General features: G+C 36.5%; 1 protein-coding gene and 1 pseudogene across 6 annotated transcripts in view; both read left to right on the forward strand.

Moving 5' to 3' along the window:
• Window positions 1-24,383, forward strand: part of RALYL (RALY RNA binding protein like) — an 824,312-nt gene that overhangs the window by 453,013 nt on the left and 346,916 nt on the right. The gene's annotated exons all lie outside the window — the stretch shown is intronic.
• LOC102497141 (nuclear distribution protein nudE-like 1 pseudogene) lies at window positions 6,691-7,858 on the forward strand (annotated as a pseudogene).

Raw genomic sequence — 24,383 nt, forward strand, 5'->3', positions numbered from 1 at the left:
CTCTCTCTCTCTCTCTCTCTCTCTCTCTCTCTGTTTGTCTTTCTCAGGTCAAGTTAAAAATAATGATAATAATAAATAAATAATAACAATTCTTTTTTAAAAAGTTCCCAGAATACCTAGACTTCTAGCTTTTTTCACCTAGTGTCATAATAATCTAAGGTTTCAATTTTATTTCACTCCCTTGATTATCCAGAGGTCTTTAACCTTATATTTTTGAGTTAAGAAGGACAAAATGAGTATGATTTATAGCAACAGCATTACACACTCAGCCATGGTGGCACACACTGCCAAGACACAGTGCTCCACAGAGTGGGACCACATGGGAGGTCTGGGTTCTATTCCTGTACAACTTAAAGGCCAGACATGCTGGCATGTGCCTGTAATCCTACTGACTTAGAGAAACTGAGACAATGGATCATGACATGGCAAGACCTTACCTTAAAACTAGAAATTACCTTTTTCGTGCCCTAGAAATAAAACATAAGTCTTTTTGTTATTTCATTCTATGCTACTTATCCCAGTAAAACATCATGTATGTCTGTTGTTGCTTCTAGGTTAGAACTAAGTGTGTGTCTATTGTTGGGTTTTGTCAAATACAACATAAAATATCATAGTGGACACATATACATTTTTATATGAAATAGTGAATGATAATTTTTAAAAATCATTTAAAGCAAAACTAAAGATAACTCCAGCGACTCGCCTCCTTTTACAGAATCCTAGAAGTCATACAATTGTTTTGACTAAATGTAGCTTGAAAATAAATTTTTCCGTGAAACAATCTACTTACCATTTTTAGGCATCATTGCTAGTCAATAATAGTCTAGTGCAGCATGCAAAGTGTTCTCCTTCACAAGATGGAGGTGGACAGTTTAGTCAATAAAGAACCATTCTTTGGGGACTTCACTTGCTGACACAGCGAAAGTTCATTCTTAATGCCCAGGTGCGTCAATGAGTGTGTGCCATGAGGGAATCGGACATGTACATCCCCTTCTTTTTGTTAATCAGATCAAAGTAGTGGGGGTAGGAATTATTTCTCATTGGCATACGCACAAATCTGGACTTGAAAATTGCAGTACGTGATTTGAGCAGCATAAATCTGGTAACTGCTTCTGAGACATCAAGTGATTGAAGGCAGCTCCAGCTTTGATTTGATCCCACAGTTTTAGAAATGGGAATATAGGATATGGCAAAAATAATGATCCTATCACTCCCTTTTCTTAGATATGAAACAAAAAATGATATTCTCATAGGGATTTATCCAATAGTGAATATTGAAAAGGAAAACGTCAGCCCAGTGGTACGGATGCTGGTGTGTGATGCTGGAAGTCATGTAGCAAAGTGCCAGGTTTTCCTCCCAAGTTTGCGTGAGCACACTGAGCCCGCCCATGGTGCGCCTGTGATCCTTGCTGGCTGCAAGGTCGGGGGATGGATGGCAGCAAGGCGACCTTATCAAGGTTGCCCATTTCTCTCTTAAATCTCTTTCTCACAAAATAACAAAACTTAAAAGAAAAACAAGTGTCTTAAATAAAATCTACCATAGGAACAATAGTGTATTGTGTTCTTTAATCACCTGTTGGTTTGAAAACAATATACATGTATGAAAACTTTATTTTAGACAACTAAGAGTGGGCAGCATTTATCTATTTACATACTGTGAAATGTTTATGTTATTTTCCTCTTTATGCTAGAAATATAAACAAAACAGTCAGTGGAATTAAACATTAAGGGATATTACAAAAATGTTATAAGCATGTGTTTTGACTACTAGAAATAGAGTTGAGTTTCACAGTTAAATATATTTCATTTCAGGCTGTGTGAGAATGTTCGACTACAATTTAGAAAAATGATGGCAACTGATTTTTACTCTGGCTGTAGACAAATCTGTGGCTGAATTGAGATGGTAGATCTGTTTCTCATGGAGAACGTGGAATGTCTTCAGGCAATGCATTTGATCTTCAGGTTGACAAAGGCACCACTTTTCCTTGTGGCAGTACAGCTAGAGGTTAAGACCAGTTACCAGAAGCAGACAGCTTGAATTTGAACCTCACATTTGCTTTCTGCGTGACCTTGGCTACCTTACTTTATGCCTCAGTATACTTTCCTATAAAAGGAAGAGAATCATAGTGTCTACCTTATAGCATTTTTGCTTGCAAAGATTAAATGAATGTAAAATATCACTTGAGACAATACTTGGCATATAAGAAAGTACATTTGTAATCATTGTAGTAGTAATATTAATATCTGGTTTCTCCACAAATGTATTTTACGTTCTTGATTCCGAAAACATTTGAACTTACGACCATAGTAGTAGACCTTAATGAGACCCCTGTATACTGTTCCAGAATATAATGACCAGTGGTTATTGGCAGAATTCCTGACCAATCTCCCTTCCAATCTACAGTTCCTATTTCTCTTGTTGTAATTCCACCACCTTGACTGTCTTCTTGTTCACTGAACTTTTGACTGTACATAGAATCTGACAGGTGTTTTCCCAGAGGTGACACCAACTGCTTCACACAGCTGTTATCTGACAGTTTTCAGGTCTTTCTGTGGAGAGCACATGACAGAAAGGCCATCAGACAAGCAGGCCAACAGTTGCATTTGGCATAATTACACACTTCCTTGAGGGAAAGAAACAGTCAATCTCACAGTTTTTAGTCAGGCTGACACAATCCACCTATTTTGCAAGGTACATTCACAAAGTTCAAATAGTTGATTGACTGAAGCTGAGGAGAGAAGGCTAAATGTCAGGCTTTTAAGATGAAACTGGTGGCAGCTCTGTAGCAGCCTGGCAGGTGAAGTGAAGTCTAGAATTAAGAGTGACAGAGGAATGGCGGGCGGTAAAAAGAAGACTGTGAAAGCTGAAAAAAAATAAATAAATAAAAAGCCAGCCTGTGCTTAAATCACGTATGGAGCTTGATTAGGGGTAAAAAAGGCTGAAATGTACACTGATTTGGGTTTGCAAAATTATCTCACCATTTAAAAGAAAAGCTGCAACAATTTTACTAAAATAACTTACCACCTTATTTTGAAATGTTAATAAAAATTCTCTTTTTAAGTTGTTCAAGATATTCAGATTCTGTTTAAAGATCTTTGTATTTGTTCTATTTGGTCACTCGACTTTCTGTTTTAAGAGGTGTGAAGATCTAGGAAAATATCAATAAATTATATTGAATAAAGGGGCAGATGGTACAGCAAATAATTTTAAAATTAATGAGAAAAAGAAGAAAAAAGGTGAAAAGTTTTTATTCACGGTATTTTCTTGTGAGAATTGAGTGTGTAAAACAATTGGAATTTGACATAGTACAACTATATATAGTAAAAAGAGAATCTTAACTTCAATAAAATTCAGCATCTAATGTGACATTTACTATCTTTACTATTTTTGTAACACAAGTTACTATTTTAAGACCAAGTCTTTTCCCCCTCTTTATGATAGGAGGCATTCATGTGTGTATAGTGAGGGAGAGAGAGAAGTAAAAATGCACCCTTGATAGGGTCTTTTCACACCACAATCCGCTTCCCCTTAGCCTTCTAGCCCCTCAGAATTTTGGTTCTGCCACTCGTGTCTGGGGTGTTTTACAGGCTGACCTGAAATCTGAAAGACGGTTGCCATATGGCTTCCTGTGCTACAGAGCACTAGCTTTACCATCGCGCTACATGGTTAGGCCAGTACTAAGTCTTTTGTGTGTGTGTGTGTGTGTGTGTGTGTGTGTGTGTGTTTACATTTTATTTATTTATCTATCTATCATCTATGTATATCTATCTATCTATTATCTATCTATCTATCTATCTATCTATCTATCTATCTATCTATCTATCTATTATTTGTTGTGATTTTTCAAGCCACCAGGACCAGGATTCAAATCATGGTTGGCCAACGGGGAATCCAGCACCTTAACCACTACGCCACCTGCTGATCTTTTTTTACTACCTTAGTTTGGAAGGATAAACAAAAGTTTTATTTTAATCGACTTACAGATATCATTGGTTAAACTACAGTCCGTTTTCAGAATTTGAGATAAATACGCCAAGATGAGAAATTTTACTTAGATTGTCTTCTATTTTCTTTCATTAGTTTTCAGTAATTTTCCAAGAAAGAATAATGTTTCATTCCTTACTGCCCAATATATACACAGCATGACCCCCTGATCTCAGCCACAGTTAAGATTTCAATTTTCTAAGAAACAAATTTTCAAAAACAAGTAAAAAAGGCAAAAGATTTATACGATCTGAAGAAAAACCACCATCTGTATTGACTGACATGCATGGCATTCCCTTTTGAAAAATCAATGTAATACACTGTAAAGTTATATGTAATCCAATGTAATATAAAGAAGATTATGATAATAATAAAAATTTAAAAAAAAGAAATCCAATGGCTTAGCTATTGAACTGAAGCAAAAGCCAGTAGATTATTTATAAAGAAAATATGGCTGTGTAGGAAAAGAAGGGGAAGACTAACAAGTCTATGCTTGTACAAAAACAGCATCAGGAATTTGATATGGTAAAATTCTAGCATAAATAAAGTCTGTGTGTGAGACAAAAAAATAAATAAATAAAAAATAAATAAATAAAAAGATGGACTGACACCATAAACTGATGTTTAAGGGAGCCAGAGCCCACATGGATGACTATAGTTTAAATCCTGGCCCAGTAGCCTGAAAAATATGGCAGGTATGTGTGCATGTGTGCTTAAAATCCCTCCAAGAGGGAGAAGTAGGGAAGGAATTGCAGTGTGATCACTTCCCATTAGGAGGTGCTTTTTCCCTCTCTCTGTCTGTCTTTCTCCAGTGAGCACATGCTCCTTCTGGCAATTAAAAAAATAAGTAAAAACAAACAATGAAAGGAATCTTTACTGTGTATGTTGTTTAATTCACTATCCCAAATATCATTTCAATGGCAAACCCATATCTCAGTTACTGAGATACTGAGATTTGTTTCCACTTCTTTTTTATATTAAATCTCCAGATTCTTATATATATTTTACACTTAAATCACATCTCAACTTGGTTAATAGCCACATATGTCTAGTGGCTATTATATTAAACAACACAGATTTAGATAGCGTTACCTTCATTCCATTCATTTATTATGAACATAAAGTCATCAAATGAAACATGAATTAATTACAGATATATTTTTATAGCTACATTACATACTAAACTATATTTTCAAGTTATTATCATAGCTTGAAACATAATTATAACTCTTTCCAGGCTAAAGACTATCCACTGTTAGTGGTATATCACTATGACTTGGTAAAATTACTAAAAATTATTCTACTTCCTTCTGTTATTCGTTATTCTACATAACAAATCACCCTGAAATTTTATCACGTTAAGACAACTGTTTTACTGTGCTCACATATTCTATGGTCCTCATATGAACATGCAGAGATAGAAGCATGTCTCTGCTCCTCAAGTTCTGAAGCTTTGCCTATGAGACTGGATGGCTGGGGAATGGCTCAATGCCTGAGTAATGGAATCTTCTGGAGTCTTGTTCACTCACATATCAGTTGTCTAGTCTGGGATAACTCAAAGACAAACACTGCCAACATAGCTACATTTAACTTTTACATGCTCCACATGGAAGTATTCCAGCAGATAAGACCGAAGTTCCATTGTCTTGTAAGACTTAACCATAGAACACACACGGTGTCATTTTTACTTCTTTCTATTGGTTATAGGCAGGTCATTAAGTTCAGCCTTTATTCAAAACAGGTGACCTGGATTTCAACACTTTATCTAAGTTTCAAAGGATTTGAGAACTCGTTTTAAAACCATCATACAATTCTTTCTTTCTAAAGACTTTGCTTCATGTGTTCTCACATCCACAGTTAGGAATTGTGCTGTCTCTATCTGTTCTAACTCTAAATGTTGACTGTACTCAGAGATTTCAGTTATCTGTGCCTGGAGTCTATGTAATGCTACCTTATTGTACACGTAATTTATAGTTCTGAGTATTAGCTATTATATGTTAATTACCATGTGTAGACCTGGTATTGGATGTGATCAATAATTATTAGCTGTGTGTCTTATAAAGTTTTTATCATAGTGATAATTATTTGTTGAAGATCTATCTCTACCACTTGCCCCATGTTTTGCCTTGATTATATTACTTGAATTCTCCTAGACTCTGTTTCCCTTTTATAAGGGGAGGCACCGTAGTTCATTTTAAATAGATATTACTAGCATTAAATTGCACAATATATATGAAGTGCTTAATATAATGTCTGGTACATTTTAAGTAAAGTATTTTATTAGAATTCATCCAGAAGTTTTAATTCAGACAAGTTTCTCCATGGATTACTGCATTGAGAAAAACTCAGTCAAGAAGAGGAAGAGTTATTTATTTATTCCAATCAATAGAGAGGACAATTCTGAAACAATTCAATTTTGATATATTTTATTACATAATATTATTTATTTTCTTAAAATTGTCTCAGACTAGAAAAAATAAATTCCAGATCAGTATTAATAATCATTGAGCAGTATGTCACAGAATGGCCTCAGACATATAGGCAGCCCGGGACGTGTCAGTGAGGACCCGGATGTGGAGGTTCATGGAGCCAAGCTCAGGCAGCGGAGCAAGAAGCTGGGTGGGCCTGGTCTGGTTGGCCCAGCAGAGACATCAGTGGAGTGCCTGTGAACATGCCTTTTTGGCACTTTGGAAGTTTTCTTGATCATGGATGGTGAAGATACACCAGATTTTTCAAGTTTGAAGGAGAAAACTGCTTATTGGAAGAAACTTTTCTTGTATAAACAAAGCTTCCAGGAAGCTCAGGAAGAGCTAGTTGAATTCCAGGAAGGAAGCAGAGAATTAGAAGCAGAGTTGGAGGCATAGAGTTAGTACAAACTGAACAAAGAACAGAGACTTGCAAGCTGATAACCAAAGACTGCAATATGAAGTGGAGGCATAAAGGAGAAACTATACATCAATATGCACAGAGTACAAGCAGATCTTGCTATTAGAAGATGATTTAAGTTGGACTCAGGCCATTAAGGAACATTTACACAAGTACGTGAGCAAGCTGGAGCAGGCCAACGATGACCTGGAGTGAGCTAAAAAGGCAACAACAGCTTCACTTGAAGACTTTGAACAAAACCTAAATCACCCCATTGAATGAAAGGCATTTTTAGCAAATGACATTTAAGGCAAAACTAGCAGTTTGCCTTAAAAACTAGCAGTTTGCCTTAAAATAGGAAGTAACAAGAAAATCAGCTCCTAGTTCTCCAACTCTAGACTGTAAAAAGATGGATTCTGCTGTCCAAGCATCACTCTATGCCAGCTACTCCTGTTGGCAAAGGAATGGAAAAATAATTTCCTTCACCAAAAGCTATACCAAATGGTTTTGGTGCCAGTCTGCTAACACTTTCTGCTAGGATATCAGTCCTAAACATCATGGGGGATCTCCTAGGGAAAGTCTGGGCTTTAGAATCCAAATAGTAGCTTGCAGGAATTTTGCAAAAGATAAATCATCACGAAAATCCTATATTTCAGGAAATGTTAACTGCGAGGTGATGAATAGCAAAGGTACAAAGTATTCTCTTTCAGGGTATCTGTCTTCCTTAGATAAAGGGGCAGTAAATGGCTTTGATTCAGGTCTGCTCCTCCTGGCCTAGGCTCCTCTTGCCCCTCATCAGCCCCGGATATGTGCCTCTCTGTGTGGGAGGGCCATGCCTCCAGGTGGGTGCTCCTGCCCTTCTGCAACAAAACAGGACACCTATGCCTCAGCTGTCTGCTTCAGCTTGCCAGCGGAGGACTGGCTGCATGCAGTGGTGACTGCTGGGCCCTGTCTAGCCCCAGGATTCTGCGTGACATCAGTACTGGCTGTTTTCTCTCCTTGCCATAGTGCTGTTGGTTTCACATGATTGTGCTTCTGTAGATCACAAGTTGATACCTATGTATATTATTTGGTAACTGGATGCAGAAGCACCCATTCATCATTCTTGCCTCATACTCCCCACGCTGATGTACCGCTAGGATGGAGTCATGTTTAGAACATTACAAATCTAGAAGTTCTGCCCCAAATCAGGTCTACGTGCATCCCTGAGTTCTCACCCAAGCTCATGATCATGTCTCCTCAGCTCCACCCCACCACAGTTTGGTCCTGTTTGGCAGAGTCAGGAAGGTCACTGAATTAGGGAACATTTCCCTCACTGTCTTATTTTACCGAAGTAGTTACCATTTTCTAGACTTGCCTTCAAAGCAGCAAAATGACCTTCTGAACCCTGGGTGGCAGGAGCCTCCAGGGCCTGGGCACACACAGGGCTGAGCCTCTGTGCCTCTCCTTGTCCATGTGCCTCAGACTCAGGCTAGAGAACAGCAGCCATCTTGCCAGCTTTCTGGTCTTTTAGTTAAGTGCCTTCTTCAGAATGCTTTTGTTTTCTCTCCCAAGGGCTGGTCCAATCGTGTTCAGAAGAGTTGGCGGTTAGCGTCATGGCTATGTTGCTGGACTCCCATGTAGTCAACCGCGGTTCGAGTCCCAGACCCGGTGGCTTAAACTCACGCCGGGCGCGTGTGCATGCGTTCCCAAGATCCCGAGAGGAGAATGGAGGAGAAGGGATTGCAGCATGGCTATCCCCCCTGGGGGGTGATTTCTCGCTTTCTGTCTCTCTGTCTCTCTCTGTCTGGCGAGCGCACGCGCCCTATAGTAAAAACCTCTCAAAAAAAAAAAAAAAAGTTGAGTGGCCTGATTCCAGGGCTGACTGGTGCCAGCTCCTGGGAGCAGACTGACCAAAAGTGGCTGTCTTTGTGCATTCTTTGATTACTCTCATGCTGCGTTTACTGTTTACATTTGTTTTATTGTACATAGATGTATAAACATTATTGCATGAGATATTTGTATACACCAAGGGCAGTGTAGCTATCATTTACTTAGAACTCATATGGCATGTTAATGACTCATGATAGTGTCCTACTCTGGGCAGCTGTATCAACATGTGGTTAAAAAAATACTTTCCCTCAAAAACAGTCTTTAAATGTGAAAACAAATTTCACAGAAAAAAAAGTCATTGAGCATTTATTGAAAACATTTGCAATTAATAGATATAATTAGTTTTAGTTTCTTGCTTACATTACTGATTCTTACCTTAGTATAGAACATTAAGAAAAATTGGTTGAGGGTTCACTGTCCTTTTTCTATCCATATGTTACTGTGCTGCAGACCTTCTTAAGTGGTTAGGAAATGACTGATGGAGTTGCTGTTCATGTGTGTTTAATCATAACTTCATACTCCAATAACGACTCTCCAAGTATGGCACTATCTTTGACTAGATTAATATATAGTGTATTCATGCTGGGGAAATTAATTTTGTATGCTGTAATGATATACAGTGATTTAATCTAAAAAATTAGATTGTCAGAAAAGTCATGATGTATTTTTCTGTTTTTCTATGCAAAAATGTGTCATGACTTTTCCAACAACCCAATAGAAAAGAAAAAAAATTGGCTAATTTTATCAAGGAGTGTATAGAGTAGTACTTGAATTATAGTTATTATGTCAAATGTAATTCGTATATTTTTAAATTTTACCTTTATTTTCTAAACAGTATAAAAATAACAATTACAAAATAAAAAATAAAGTTAAAATTAAAAAATAACAATATGTTTTTAAAAGGCATAAATCAAAAGAATCATTCCATATCAGAAATGGTCTATCTGTAACATCATTAGCCTCTTATTTGTGACCTGCAGATGACACTAAGAATGTTATTCAAGAGACCAGATAAAGCAGAGGTGTTAGCAGAAAATATCACTGACCTGAGAGTTAGGCAAGCAGGGTTCTATAGTCCTCTCTCACTGCTAACAAAAGAACTGATTTGGGGCAGTGCCCAATGCCTTCAGCTTGGTTTGGTGTATAATTGTTGGTGTGGTCTAGAATCTATAAGGGCATTTACTACAACTATCTTTGACTTCATAAATCCTGCTATAAATGTATGTCACATAGTAATTACCAATGTTAAATATATAATATGTTTAATAACTAAAAGTTAGACACACCTCGGGATGCCAAGGAAACATTCTTTATTCCTAAATTAATGAATGACGGCTTATTTCCTGATTTTATTTATCTGTATGGTAAGACACTGAGCTGCCTTAGTAACAGAGATCAATGAGAGTGATTTGTGTTTCCCATTTCCCTGTTTTTATGTTCTATTTCCCTGTCCCATTTTCTTGATCTTTTTACAAATAACAATATTTTTTTTCAAGAGAGATTTTTGCTATAGGATGTGTGAGCTCCCCAGAGAGACAAAGAGACAGAAAGTTAGAAATCACGCCCCCCTAGGAGATGGCCACAATTCTTTCTCCTCCAATCTCCTCTCAGGACTTTGGGCACGTATGCACACACACATGGCATGAATTTTAAGCTGCCCAGTTGGGGACTTGAACCACAATTGACCGTGTGGGAGCTCAGCAACATAACCACTATGCCATCTGTTGGTCCCAACAGTGCTCTCTTTATTGAATAAAATAACTTTAAGCTTCTGGCTCTTCAGTTCATATGTTATCTAACCAAAGTCAAGATTCTAGATGGGTAGATTAAGAATGTTTTGAGGGGGCCAGATGCTGGTGCAGCAATGACACACTATGTTCTGCAAGACTGACCAACATGGAAAGGTTCTAGGTTCACATGCAGGACATCCCTTAATATCTTGGACATGCATGTGCCCAAGATCTACGAATGACTGAAGTTAAAGGTGGATTATGGTATTAAGACCCTGTTGGAGCAGAGGCCAGCAGGTAGCTTGATGATTAAAGACATAGAACTCCCACATGGCTGACCACAGTTTGAGTCCCAGACCTCGTAGCTTGCTTTCTCACTTTCCCTTTTACTCCCTCATTCTGTCCCTTTCTGGTCAAATTTTTTTTAATTAAATAAAATAACTCTTAAAAAAAAATAGATCCTGTTGGGGGATGCCAACTCTACCTCTCTCTCTCTTTCTGGGTCTTTCTGTCTCTCTCACTTATGGAAAAAAATAAAATAAACTTAAAATAGTTTAAGATTAGGTTTGAAATTTTTCAAAAGTAACTGTTGAATTCTCAAATATGAGTAGTAAAATTAATTGATTATGATTTTGTATAGTAGTTTTTGCTTTGCTTGATAAAAAGTTGGCCAGTTATAAAATGCAGAAATTGGGACAAGCAGTTGACATAATGGCTATGTTGCTGGACTCCCATGTAGTCGACTGCGGTTCCATCCCCAGACTCAGTGGCTTAAACTCAAGCCAGGCGCATTTGCATGCATGCCGGAGATCCCTAAAGGAGAATGGAGGAGAGGGGATTGTGGCATGGCCGTCCCCTCCTGGGGGGTGATTTCTCATTTTCTGTCTCTCTCTGTCTCCCTCTGTCTTTCTGGTGAGCACACATGCCCTATAGCAAAAACTTCTCAAAAATAAATAAATAAATAAATAAAATCCAGAAATTACTTCCATAAATGTAGTCTACTTGTAGACTTTCCAGGTTTGCCAAGTCTACTCAATAGTTTTTAGTAATCATGCTCCCTCATATGTTAAAATTAATTTAACAAATAATAATGTAAATGTTAATTTGTTTACTGAATTTTATTTATTGACATTTAAAGAAGTCCTTCAGTAAAATTTAGTCTAGCATTTAGTAAATGAAAAATGTGAACTGCTGCAGTGGATGTTCAGCAAATTCTTTATATCTTCTCTCCAACCTTACAATGATTTTTAACTGTTTCATATTTCTGGAAGAGTAAAGGAAATATCAAAATTATAAAACTTATTCTTAAAAAAAATGCTAATATTTTAATTTCATAGTATAGTCCAGGCATTGCTAGGAGGCTAAAATATATTGCAACAACTTTATGATGTAAGCTATTGCTGAAAAGTCAAGGAAGTGAAGGCTTAAAAATGGTGAGGAGGTTGCTAGCCATAGTTATTCAACTGGAAAGACTTAGAGCCTGACTATATCCCATCCCATAATTGCAAAGTTTAGGATATCTGCATATTTGATTATAATACATATGTGTGTATACATATAATATATATATAACATATTATGCAATAATGTATTATATATAATATACATAATTATGTTTATATATGTTATCTATTATATATAATGTATATATAGTATATATGTACACACATATATACGCATATATATATGTTTGTTTATCTACTTCTCCTGAGCGAGAACTACCCAACAGAGTCCATAGCATAGTGCCATAATCATCCCCAATCTCAGCCATCCCTGGATCATGGCCATGTGCATACCCAGTGTACACAGGGATGTCTCTGGATACTAACCAGGAAGTCTCCCATGTGGGTAAGGCTAACAGAGCATCATACTTTCTTCTGTGCACCCCAGTAGATATATTTTTAATAAGAAAAAAAATCTGGATTATATCAGAACATATTATATGGCAGAACATATACAGAGAAATTTATGTAGAACAAATGTACCACATTACCATATTTTTTACTGTTCTTAAATCATTTCAGAACTTTAAAGCTGTGTCATATTTCTTCTTTTTCTTTGTAAAAGTTCTTAATATTCAGATATATATCTTTAAGTTTCCTTTTCTATGAAATAATATTATTTTATCATCACCTGAAAGATGAAGTAATACCAGAATCTTCACTAAGGCGTTGGGTTAAAAAGCTGGGATCAATGAGCTGAGAATAAAAGAAAATGAAAATAAAGATCACAGAGGTAATAGGTCTACTAAAACATGGCTTCTTTCCATCCCTTCATATCTTCTTAGGATCATGAAGAAATTGCTGGACAGATGATTTTTCACTTCCAGTAAAAGCTTGTTATTAATGGATTGGCCCAGAGTAACCCTGCTCTATGCTATGTTACTCACTATCTAGGGTAATGCAGTTCTTGTTTCTGCCTCACTAGCCGTTCAATGATTAATATATTCAGGGACCTTACTTAACTTCTCCCAGAATATGTACTTTTGAGTCCTTGTGGTCGTTATGGCTATTGTTTTAAATAATGATAATAAGTTGCATTACTCAATTTTGAATCTCTAGCTTTTCTCTTAAGTACCAGGTACTGATGTATCTGCTATGATGTCACTCACTCCTTCCCTGAATGCATTAACCTTCTTTCTCTGTGTTTGTGTCTGCTCTGCCTGTCTAGTTTCAAAGAAAGCCCTCTGGGAAAAGTCTAATTCAGTGCTGTGTACATTATAAAGTTGTTGCTTGAGCTCAATAAATGTTTATTAATTAATACAGTTGTTGACATTATTAGTGGTTATTATTGATTCATAGTAATGACAATAGTATGCATTGATTACTACTGGGAAAAAAAGTACTACGCTTAAGTCTTTTTTTTTCTTAATAAAGGAAGTGCAGTTAAAATGTGTGTATGTATATATAAAAGTATACACATTTACATATATACATATTCAATGATTGTTATTCTATTACATGTCTACATTGTAATAGAACATGCTTCTTCAATGACCAATTTATATTTCATTTAAATATACTTCACTCTAAAATAATAATGGAATAACAAAAATAATCTAAATGCAGAATGCATGACATTTTAATTAACTTCAGAAAATGTTTTTTATTCATATATTAGCAAACATGCCAAATGTGCAAGTATACCACAAGTTGTAGACAGAAGAAGAAACAAGCAATGGCCCTGTCCTCAAGTCACCCATCTTTCTTTTTTTTTTTTGGAGAGATTTTCACTATAAGGCACGTGCACTCGCCAGACAGAGACATAGAGACAGAAAGTGAGAAATCACCCCCCGGGGGGATGGTCATGCTGCAATCCCTTGTCCTCCCTTCTCCTCTTGGGATCTTGGGCACGCATACACATGCACCCGTGTGAGTTTTAAGCCACCGGGTCCAGGACACGAACCGCGGTCGACTACGTGGAAATCCAGCAACATAGCCATTACGCTAACTGCTGGTTCCCAAGTCGCCCATCTTTCATAGCACACAGCACACGCAAGTAGGTCGGTGCCTGCAGCCCAAGATACTGCATGCTAGTTGGGGTTAAGTGTGGACGTTCATCTAATAGTCTTTCAGGACATTTAACTTTAGGATACTTTCCTGATTCTGGATGAGCGTTAGCGTTCCTGAGCACTATCATTTACCAGCTAAATTTAATCTTCCAAGGAGGCTTAGGAAATATTTGTTTTCTAATTTCATGTGAACAAGCAAGAACTCACAAAAATTTATAATGAACTTTTTTCCAAGTCAGAGGGCATAAATTCAAATCTGAGTCTGCCATGCCCAAGATCTAAATGCCATCTATTAAAGACTCCACACATAAAGCCTTAAAAACGCTTCTTATTAAAAACACATTTTAACCTATGTTATAGAAAATCATCCTTAATTTGATCTATTAGTGGATGTATATTCTTTTGCATATTTTAAAATCATTTTTAAAAGTTCATTTGTTGGGGGAACCAGCAGTTAGCGTAATGGCTATGTCGCTGGACTCCCCCGTAGTCGACCGCGGTTCATGTCCCGGACCCGGTGGCTTGAAACTCACGCCGGGCACATGTGCGTCCCTGCCCAAGATCCTGCGAGGAGAATGGAGGAGAAGGGATTGCGGCGTGACCATCCCCCCGGGGGGGGATTTCTCGCTTTCTGTCTCTATGCCTCTCTCTGTCTGTCTGGCGAACGCACACGCCCTATAGTGAAAAACCTCTCAAAAAAAAAAAAAAAAAGTTCATTTGTTGGGGGAACCAGCAGTTAGCATAATGGCTATGTCGCTGGACTCCCCCGTAGTCGACCGCGGTTCATGTCCCGGACCCGGTGGCTTGAAACTCACGCCGGGCACATGTGCGTCCCTGCCCAAGATCCTGCGAGGAGAATGGAGGAGAAGGGATTGCGGCGTGACCATCCCCCCGGGGGGGGATTTCTCGCTTTCTGTCTCTATGCCTCTCTCTGTCTGTCTGGCGAACGCACACGCCCTATAGTGAAAAACCTCTCAAAAAAAAAAAAAAAAAACAGTTCATTTGTTTATTTCACCCATGGAGGGGCAACCCAAAGAGGGTTTTAGTACCCCAATCTAGTCCTGGTCTCAGCCATCTTGAATCACCCACTTGTGTAAATGAGAGTTCTCAGGAAGCTAATCTACACCTTTTCCATGTAGGTTGAGTAGCATTACCACTGCACCACCCAGTGGCTCCTAATTTGATACCAATTGTTAGTATCCATACAAAAGTAACAACTAATACTTAAATACTTAATTTCACAGCTAGTATGATGCAGTTGAGTTGGAACATCATACTAAGCAGTGTTTTCTTTTGTTTAAAATTACTTACATTATAGGTTTCCCGGTATTGCATTGCTTAATGATGGAGATACATTCTGAAAAAAACATTGTTAGTCAATTTTGTTGTTTACGATCATACATTGTACTTACACAGACATAGATGGATAGCCTATGCTATATCCAAGCTACCTATTAATATAAACTCCTTAGTTTATATTAAGCCTATTAGTATAAACTCCTTATGTGTCTACCGTTGTATATGTAGTATATTGTAGACTTAAATGTCATTATGCAGCACCTGACTGTACTCTGAAAGTTAAAAGTAAATCACGTATTCTTCTGACATTTTTAAAGTATATCTCAGGACCTGGTAATAATCTAAACTCATTGGAGATGCTTGTTCTTTTCTTCTGATTTAAGTCAGTGTAGTTAGAATATGATATGATTTATTTCTGTGATCCCTTCACCACTGTAAGAAAATTATTTAATCATTTTGGTTCACTTTTTCTGAGTTAAAGAATAGTATTGGCATCTTAGCTGTCCAAGCCTACAATATTGATTACTGCTGAATGTGTCATTAAACACAGCATTCAGCAACTTCAACATAAGGTTTCAAATAGCAGTACTCACACTTGAGAAGTGAAAAATTGCAGACATAACCCTGGAAAATGTAAATATGTTCTTTTTGGTGTTACATTTTATCAGGTTATGGAATAAACATACATTATAATGGACCTTTTTTTCTCGTTCTGATATCAAAACTAAGATACAGCTTCTTAAGCTAAATGTTATAGTATTAGAGTTTTTAAATTAATTTCTAGAGATATTTTTGAGATTATAAGATTCTTTAAAATAGCAAAAGATCAAATCCAACAAAATTATTCAGTTCTTGAGGAATATGGTTAGCTGACTTTAACCTATAATTCATTTCTCCTTAAGAGTGATTACATTGAGATTCAGAATGTTGTTTTTTTTTGTTTTTGTTTTTGTTTTGTTTTGTCACCGGGTGTGTTTACTCACCGCAGAGAGAGAGGAGAGAGGGAAAGTTAGGAAGCACCCTCAGCCTCCATGGAAGATGGCCCCACTGCAGTTCCTTCTCCATCACTTCTACTTCCCCTCAGAAACACACAGGCACCCAGTGTGTTTTTCAGGCCACCAGGTCAAGGACTCGAACTATACAGTTGGCCATGTGGGATCCAGCCTCTGTAACCACCATGCCATTGGCTAGCTCTGTATTGAGTTGTAAATGTAATTTTTAGCTGTCAAGGTAGAAAGAAGCTGTAAATTGTGCTACTGGGAATGGTTGCCAGGGCTGGGAAATGTACTAGGGCAAATATCACCCACTTAAGAAAACTGCAGTAGTGCGTATGTGAGATACATTGTAGGGCAGCGTTGCTGAAGAAATCACCATTCATTCCGTTAAAGATCCAGTGTTTGAAGACACACCATAGCGAAGTGCATGGTGGTCAGTCAACATTAGCCAAGTGAGAGCTACAACCTAGTACATAAGACTTACATATCTACCTTAAGTTGCTTTTGAACTGTATTGACCCTAGAAAATCCAGAAAGAAGTGGAAGGAAAACACTCCATTCCCCACTAGGGAGTCTAGAACCATGAATCACAACTAAAATAAAAACAAAAGAATGGTATTTAACTGGATAGGAATGTGAATTTTTCAGTTATTTGGGGCTGGAATTATCAATAGCTAACAGTTATTTTTTTGTTTTCTATCATTTCGTTTTTCTGTCCCCTCTTCTCTAAGTCTTGTTCCAATTATTGATAGTGACTATAAAACTATAAGGTCTAATGAAAATAAATATCTTCCAGAGATCTGGAAGTAATATCCCAAAGAGCATCTTGAACCCAGGAACTGGAGAAAGATAAAGCTTTTCTCTAATTGTATCCTATTAGATTCGGTCTGTTCAGTATGTCAGTTACATATATCATGTTTAATTTTTAGGTAATTAATTTTATCTTGAGTTATGAAATAATCCTATTAATACATTAAAATACTGCAAATTTACTAATATCAGATAAGGTGAATTATACAAAAAAAAAGTAATAAATTTCATATGCAGGTGCTTAATTTATATATGGCAGATTATGAAATATTAATGAACCTAATTCATGGTGAAATATATATATTAGAGCATCAGACTATATATATTAAAATACTTTTCAATAGTTAAGATTGTATTTTATTGTCCTAATTCATAGCTAAAATCCCAATTATCATATTAATTATAGTCAGCTGATCATATCTTGTAATGTCAGAACCAGAGGGCTAATGGCAACTTAAATTAAGTCTGTGTCAAATTTTAGGCAAAGAACAATCAGAATGCAAAAGAGGATAAGGAACAGATGAATCTGAAAAAAACTCGAACACTCTGCTTTGTAAAATTATTAAAAAGCCATATATAATATTTCTGTATCATGTAGCTACTGGCAAAGTCATCAATCATCACATTATCTGTACATTGAACATGATAAATTGATTGTGTTCTAATGAGAGGCTCTAATTACCTACAGAAATGAAGAGGGCAATATGAAAGCGCTTTAGCTCCGATGGCCATACATTATCATTAGTAACACTGAACCCCATGAGGCTTAATTCCTCTGTTTTGTATATTTTGAGACGTGATCTTTCTGATTCATTTCTTTACAGAGAGATCAAATAATTAATTTATCATTGTAAGCATAGCAAAGGGATGGATATATCACAGGAATATGAAATCTCTGCGGTGGTCATCAGAGATTTTTGTACTTGACCTCCCTTCTGTCTCCCTCTCCAGTCTTTGTGGAGTTTCCATAGGTAGCAAACACAAAGCTTACACATGTTTCTTCAAAATGTAATTGTAAGATTCATTCGATGATTTCTACAAGGTACCTTGTAGTAAGAAAAGTATGTTGGAACTTTAGAGCAGGGTCAAGATCCAAAAATATTTCAACAAGATGTAACTCATAGTCAACATCAGCGAGGTGAAATACAACAGAGGAACTGAACAGTTGTGCGTTTGGGTTTAAGCGATCGTTTGTTCAAATGTAGATAAGGAGACAAACACTGTGAAATGAATGGCTGAATGGGAGCACAACTGGGAGTGAGACTATTGCACAGCTCTTGAAGGATGCTCACATGGAAAGAGGGTCAGAACAGTAGGTAGGTGAACCTATGGAATTTACCTCTCGATAATTTTTAATTCAAGAAGTAGCAGATTAACAGGTAGAGCTGTGATGTCATGGAAACAAGTCTTTGTGAAGTGGTGAGTCTTCTCCCTGTTGTCCTTGAACACTTCCAAGCAATAACTGGATAGCAATTTTAGGGAAGTTGATTATATAAAAAGCATTTTGCAATCACATCTGGAGGGAAGGGTTATGCTACTTCTAAGGTCCCTTTTCATTTTAGGATTCCTGGATTGTATTACTTTTTTTTAATCTTATAACCTATCGGCTCTTTCATTGGCATTCATGTTCTTACTAATGATAGGTACTGATGTACATGTCTAAATTTTTCCAGATATTTTTCTATGTAGTAAAATCAGTTAGATTTGTAACTATGTTTTTCTCTTCTGTGGGAAGTCTAGAAGCCTTGAACTAAACAGCATACAAAAATTATTTGAGCATATTTTGAAATTAGCATATTGTAGTGCTTTCTTAAACAACCTATTTGTTGTAGTATTAAAATAACATTTCCATGACATAACTTTCAAAAACTGTCAAGAGGCTGGAGTTTTTATCCAACTGCACACTAACGAGTTATCCTACCTCAGTCCTCTGGATGCTGACCAAACACCCAGACTTTTGTGTCAGAGGCTATCAGTCTTGTGGATATTAACAGAAAACTCAGGGCTCCCTTGTTAGAGATAAAGAACTCTATTACTCTAATACAATGAAGAGCATAAGTTACATCATATTTGAGTCTGTCCACTTGCCTCCAGGTCTCAGGGGCATAAGACAGAGGGTTCAGATTGTGCAAGTATGCCCAGTAGGTTCCACGACAGCAGAGAAATCTGTGCTTCCATAAGAAATCCATGGTTTTTTTTTTTTTAAATAATGAATAGTAACCACATCTACCCTCTTTTCTAGATGGATAAAGTATCTTTCATCCAGTCTATTTACTGTGCAAATATCTTATGGATAAAGTATCTTTCATCCAGTCTATTTATTATGCAAATATCCTTGAAAAAAAAATGGTCCAAAATCCAGCTAAATTAGTGCTCCTCTCACAAGGCATGCAGAAACAGGAGAGACTGTAGCATCCCTAATAAAATGTATCTCCATGTGAACCTTAGACCAGACTGTTGTTATATGGTGTGATAATAATGGCGGAAAAGAAAGAATATGGAAATAAATTAAAGATCTAATATGCCAGCGACCCAAAACTAAGACTGAACCTTAGATAAATATAAATAATCCCTATCTAGGATTGAAAGTGGCCATCTATTGGTACTCCTCATATTTGTTTTAACTTTTACATATTATCAAAACACCGTGACTCCTATCTTCACAATAGTTCATTTTTTTCTTCATTTTTGTACTATAATATTTTGTATTTTATTGGTTCCTTTTTTTTTCTTTTTCTTTTTCTTTAACTGATTTCTGTGTACCACAAAAAGAAGCTGCTAATCAGTCCATTTTCTTGGGGCAGGGGTGATGGGAGGATTCAGTGATCCTATCCAGGAGGGAAGATTTCTGAAAAGAAAGAGAAAATAGCCCCATATGACCTATAATACTCAATTTCTAAGAGGCCAGATCCTGTGTTTAGCATTCCCATGCCATGCTTAGTTTCCATATCTCAGAGATTGGCAGTTCCATTTAAAAGCTATAGAAGATATACTACCATGAAATATATAAAGGGACAGGACCCTATTTTACTTTTGGTTTTAGAGATAAGTTTCTTTTCAAAAACAAATGTTTATTCTGTTCTCCTCTATTTAGGAATAACCAAGACTTTTTTTTTTTTTTTTTAACTATAGGGTGCGTGCGCTCACCAGAAAGACAGAGAGACAGAGAGACAGAAAGCAAGAAATCACCCCCAGGGGGGATGGCCACGCCGTAATCCCTTCTCCACCATTCTCCTCTCAGGATCTTGGGCATGCATGCACACGTGCCCGGCATGAGTTTAAGCCACCAGGTCTTGGACTCAAACCGCAATCCACTACATGGGAGTTCAGTTACATAGCCATTACGTTAACTGCTGGTGCCTTTTTTTTAATTTTTTTCCTTTGTAAACCAAGGCTTTCTTTTTTTTTTTTTTTTTTTGCTTTTACTTTTCTCCCCCCTCTGCAGAAAGGAAAAGTTTGGAAATTGATACAGATCTGCTATTTATTTATCTATTTATTTATTTATTGGAGAGGTTTTTGCTACAGGGTACATGCACTTATCAGAAAGACAGAGAGAGACAGAAAGCTAGAACTCCTCCCCCAGGCTGGATGGCCACACCACAATCCCTTCTCCTCCATTCTCCTCTCAGGATCTTAGGCACACACGCACACGCACCTGGCATGAATTTAAGACACCGGGTCTGAGATTCGAACCACAGTAGACTTCATGGGAGTCCAGCAACATTGCCATTATGCCAACTGCTGGTCCCTGTAGATCTGCTGTTTAAAATTCCCAAAATGTGTGTTTTAAATTTCGTTAAACTCTAAGGAATTTTCTGCTATATAATCACTAATTTTAATCTCGCTCAATCTATTGTCATCATTAAAAGAAAATATCACTTATGAAGTTCTTAATTGAACGTGGACCTGTGAATACCATTGAGTAAAGTTAATTAAGGCATACCAAAACCACACAGGTATTTGTAATGGGACATATTATCATGTAATAATGCCTGGGACAGAGGAACTATTCAGTAACTTATGTATGAACTGAGCAGATGGGTTTATGAGGACAAGAATAAAATCAACAACTTTCAGAGAGCGTTTCAATAATCATGAAAAGAACTGAACTGAATATAATACTAATTTCCTACAGGTATTATAACAAGAAATCACAAACTAGATGACTTGCCAAACCAGAAATTCACTTCCCCACAGTTCTTGGGGCTAAAAATACTAAATTAAGCTGCCAGTGTGGTTGGCTTCAGAGAGCTCTAAGAGAAGATTTGTTCCATGTCTCATCCCTAGTACTAGTGAGGGCAGGCAATCCCTGGTGTTCCTTGGCTTGTGGATGCATCATTCCAACTTCAGCCTTCATTGTTGCCTGACATTTTCCCTGTATGTCTCTGAGTCTTAGCCTTAAACCCCTTATACTTTAGTACTTCCCCATCCCATCACTGCTCCCCACCCCTAATCCTCAGCAAGTTATCTATTTTCTCTCTGTGTATATTTGCCTATTCTAAACACTGATAAATGAAATTACACATGTAGTCTTTTGTAACTGACTTCTTCCCTTTAGTGTGTTTTCAAGGTTTACCCATGATATAACATGCAGATATATCAATCTTATTTATCCATTCATTAGTTGATGTACATTTGGGCTTATGGTGTACTATACAGTTATTATAAATAGTGTTGCTGTGAACATTGGGTACATGTTTTTTGTGTACATCAGTTTTCATTTTTCTTAGGGATACATCTAGCAATAGAACTGATAAATCATATAGAAACATTATGTTTAACCAGGAAAGGAACTACAAGATCATGGTCCAAAATGGTTGTGCCATTTTATTCTCTCTTCAGCAAAGTACAATTTATCCATAACCTTGCCAGCAATTGTTATTTCTGCCTGTTGATTATAGCCCTCCTAGGAAATGTAAAGAAGTATCACATTCTGATCTTCATTTGTGTTTGTATGATGGCTTCCTAATGATGTTGACTACCTCTTCATGCATATCTTCTTTGAAGAAATGCCTGCTTTAGTTAGATATACGATTTTAAAATATTTACACATTTTATTAGTTTACTTTTTACTTTCTTTAGGTTTCCTTCAAAACACTAAACATTTTTCATTTTGTTAAAGCCCATTTTATTTTTCCCTTTTGTTGCTTGTAATTTATATATCATATAAAAAGAAATATTGACTGGTCCTGTGTCACAAGTATTTGTACCTGTTTTCATCCAAAAGTTTTTATAATTTTAGTCTTACATGTAGGTCTTTAATTAATTTTGAGTTCGTTTTTGAATATAGTGTGAGGTAGTGGTGCAGATTCATCTCTTCTGATTCTATAGTTTTTGCTTTATTTAAATCAACCTAATTCAAACTCTCCCCTTTATAGCTGATCTTCTATATCTTATAAATTCTGCTCACTCAGCAGAATTTCATCTACTTCACCTATGTCATATTATCTGTATTCTATCTTAAGGCCTCTTGGATTTTGTTTTATCAACTGATGAACTTTTTCTATGCATCTCCAATTTCCAGTTCAGAGTCCTGAAAAAGGTAAATTTGGCTGACATCACAATCTCTATTTGGACGGTCTTCAGAAAGATCTCTAGCAGCTTATAAGTTGGTTTTTCTCTAGTAAAGGGTACATGCATCATATATTTATCCTTTAATACGGTATCATATGAAACAGAATGTGGGCATCGCAGTATATTCCACAATATGTGACCATATGCCTTCTCACAGAGCAGAAGATATTTTAAGGGGCTAAACCTCAGATAGGTTAGACATTGTTGAGTTTATGTACCCAGTGTAAATCTCTGTACACAGGCCATTTATAATTTCACAGGTTGTATTTTATGTTTTGAGGTTGATTTATTTCAAGAAAAGGTCAGAATAGCTTATTCATTCTTCATCTTAGGCCTAAGGGAACACTGCATGTATTTCTTTGGCTTGAGAACTTTTTCTTTGCAAAGTGAACACCTTTCATCATAGGTACCTAAGCTGAGCTATAGTCTAGCCACCTTTTCTAGAGTTTAGTACACGCTTACATGCACTACTCTTTCTTAGACCTTCCTCCCCAGTTCCTAGACCCTTCCTATCATATGCTTTCTTGTCCATGTGCTACCTCATGGCCCACTATGCTTTGTCTCACTGTCTCACACACAATGACATTTGTGCTCATTTTAATGCTTCATGGAGTGTTTTCTACATCATCTCTTACAATGCTTTCTGACTTATGGAACTCAACATTTTCTGCTTACCCTCTTTATGCAGAAATCCCTACACCAGTCCTCATTCAGTTCATGTATCTGGCTTATATTATTCTATCCCACTTTCATTATCATCAATCAGTCAATCCCAATATCTAAAAAACATTAATAATTCTGAAAGATTTGTTTTTATTTAATCATTTAACTTTCTATTAGAGACAGATAAAGCCATGGTACCAATCTATAATAAATTAGATAGAACTAAATATTTGAGCAAGATAGTCATGTTATCTAGCATTTAATAATGGATGAAAAACAATATCTATGTTATTAAATTATTTACTATAAGTGTAAGTCCTTTTTCTTCCATTTTCTGTGGGGTTGGAGAGATCCTAAGTGGGAACTTTTTAAGAACTGATTTTCCAAACAAGATTGTATTGAAAGCCACATGTACATAAAAAATATATGTAATTTGTTACCAACAGTTTTAATATTCAGGATATCTATGCTGTTATTAATAAAGGAAATAACACTCTATTTTTAATTAAAATATGCACACAACAATTAATTTGACCATTTTAATAGACAATACATTTTACCATTATAGCATTGAGTCATTATTTTTCTAGTCTGCCACAGTCACTTACTTCAGTTAAAATCAAATGTGCTTTTGGCTAGCAGAGGCAAGGAGATATTTTTATATTATCATGAGTTTTTTTCTTAAACTTAATTATTTCAACCTATTGATTCTAGATACACATTTTCAAAGAAAACTGATTTATTTCATTCAATGGAATATTTAAGCCAGATAAGTCTATCAAGTTGAGGTTTCAGCCTGAATGAACTTCCTCCATTTAGAAAATTGATTTTCCAGTTACACTTTTATTAACCTTGAGTTTTTAGAGCATGGTTGCTTCTAAAGAGAGAAAGGTAGATCCTGTCTCATATCTTACATCACTGACAAGATACAGATACAAGATCAAACCTCCTTACTCCCCACTCGCAGACTCAATAAGAATACATTTATTTAAATATGCAAGCTAGAGACACCAGCAGGTGACATCATGGGTAAGGTGCTGGACTCCCACATGGCCAATAGTAATTCGCGTTCCAGACCC

This window comes from Tupaia chinensis, unplaced genomic scaffold, assembly GCF_000334495.1.
Source record: "Tupaia chinensis unplaced genomic scaffold, TupChi_1.0 Scaffold000388_1, whole genome shotgun sequence".
Lineage (NCBI taxonomy): Eukaryota > Metazoa > Chordata > Mammalia > Scandentia > Tupaiidae > Tupaia > Tupaia belangeri.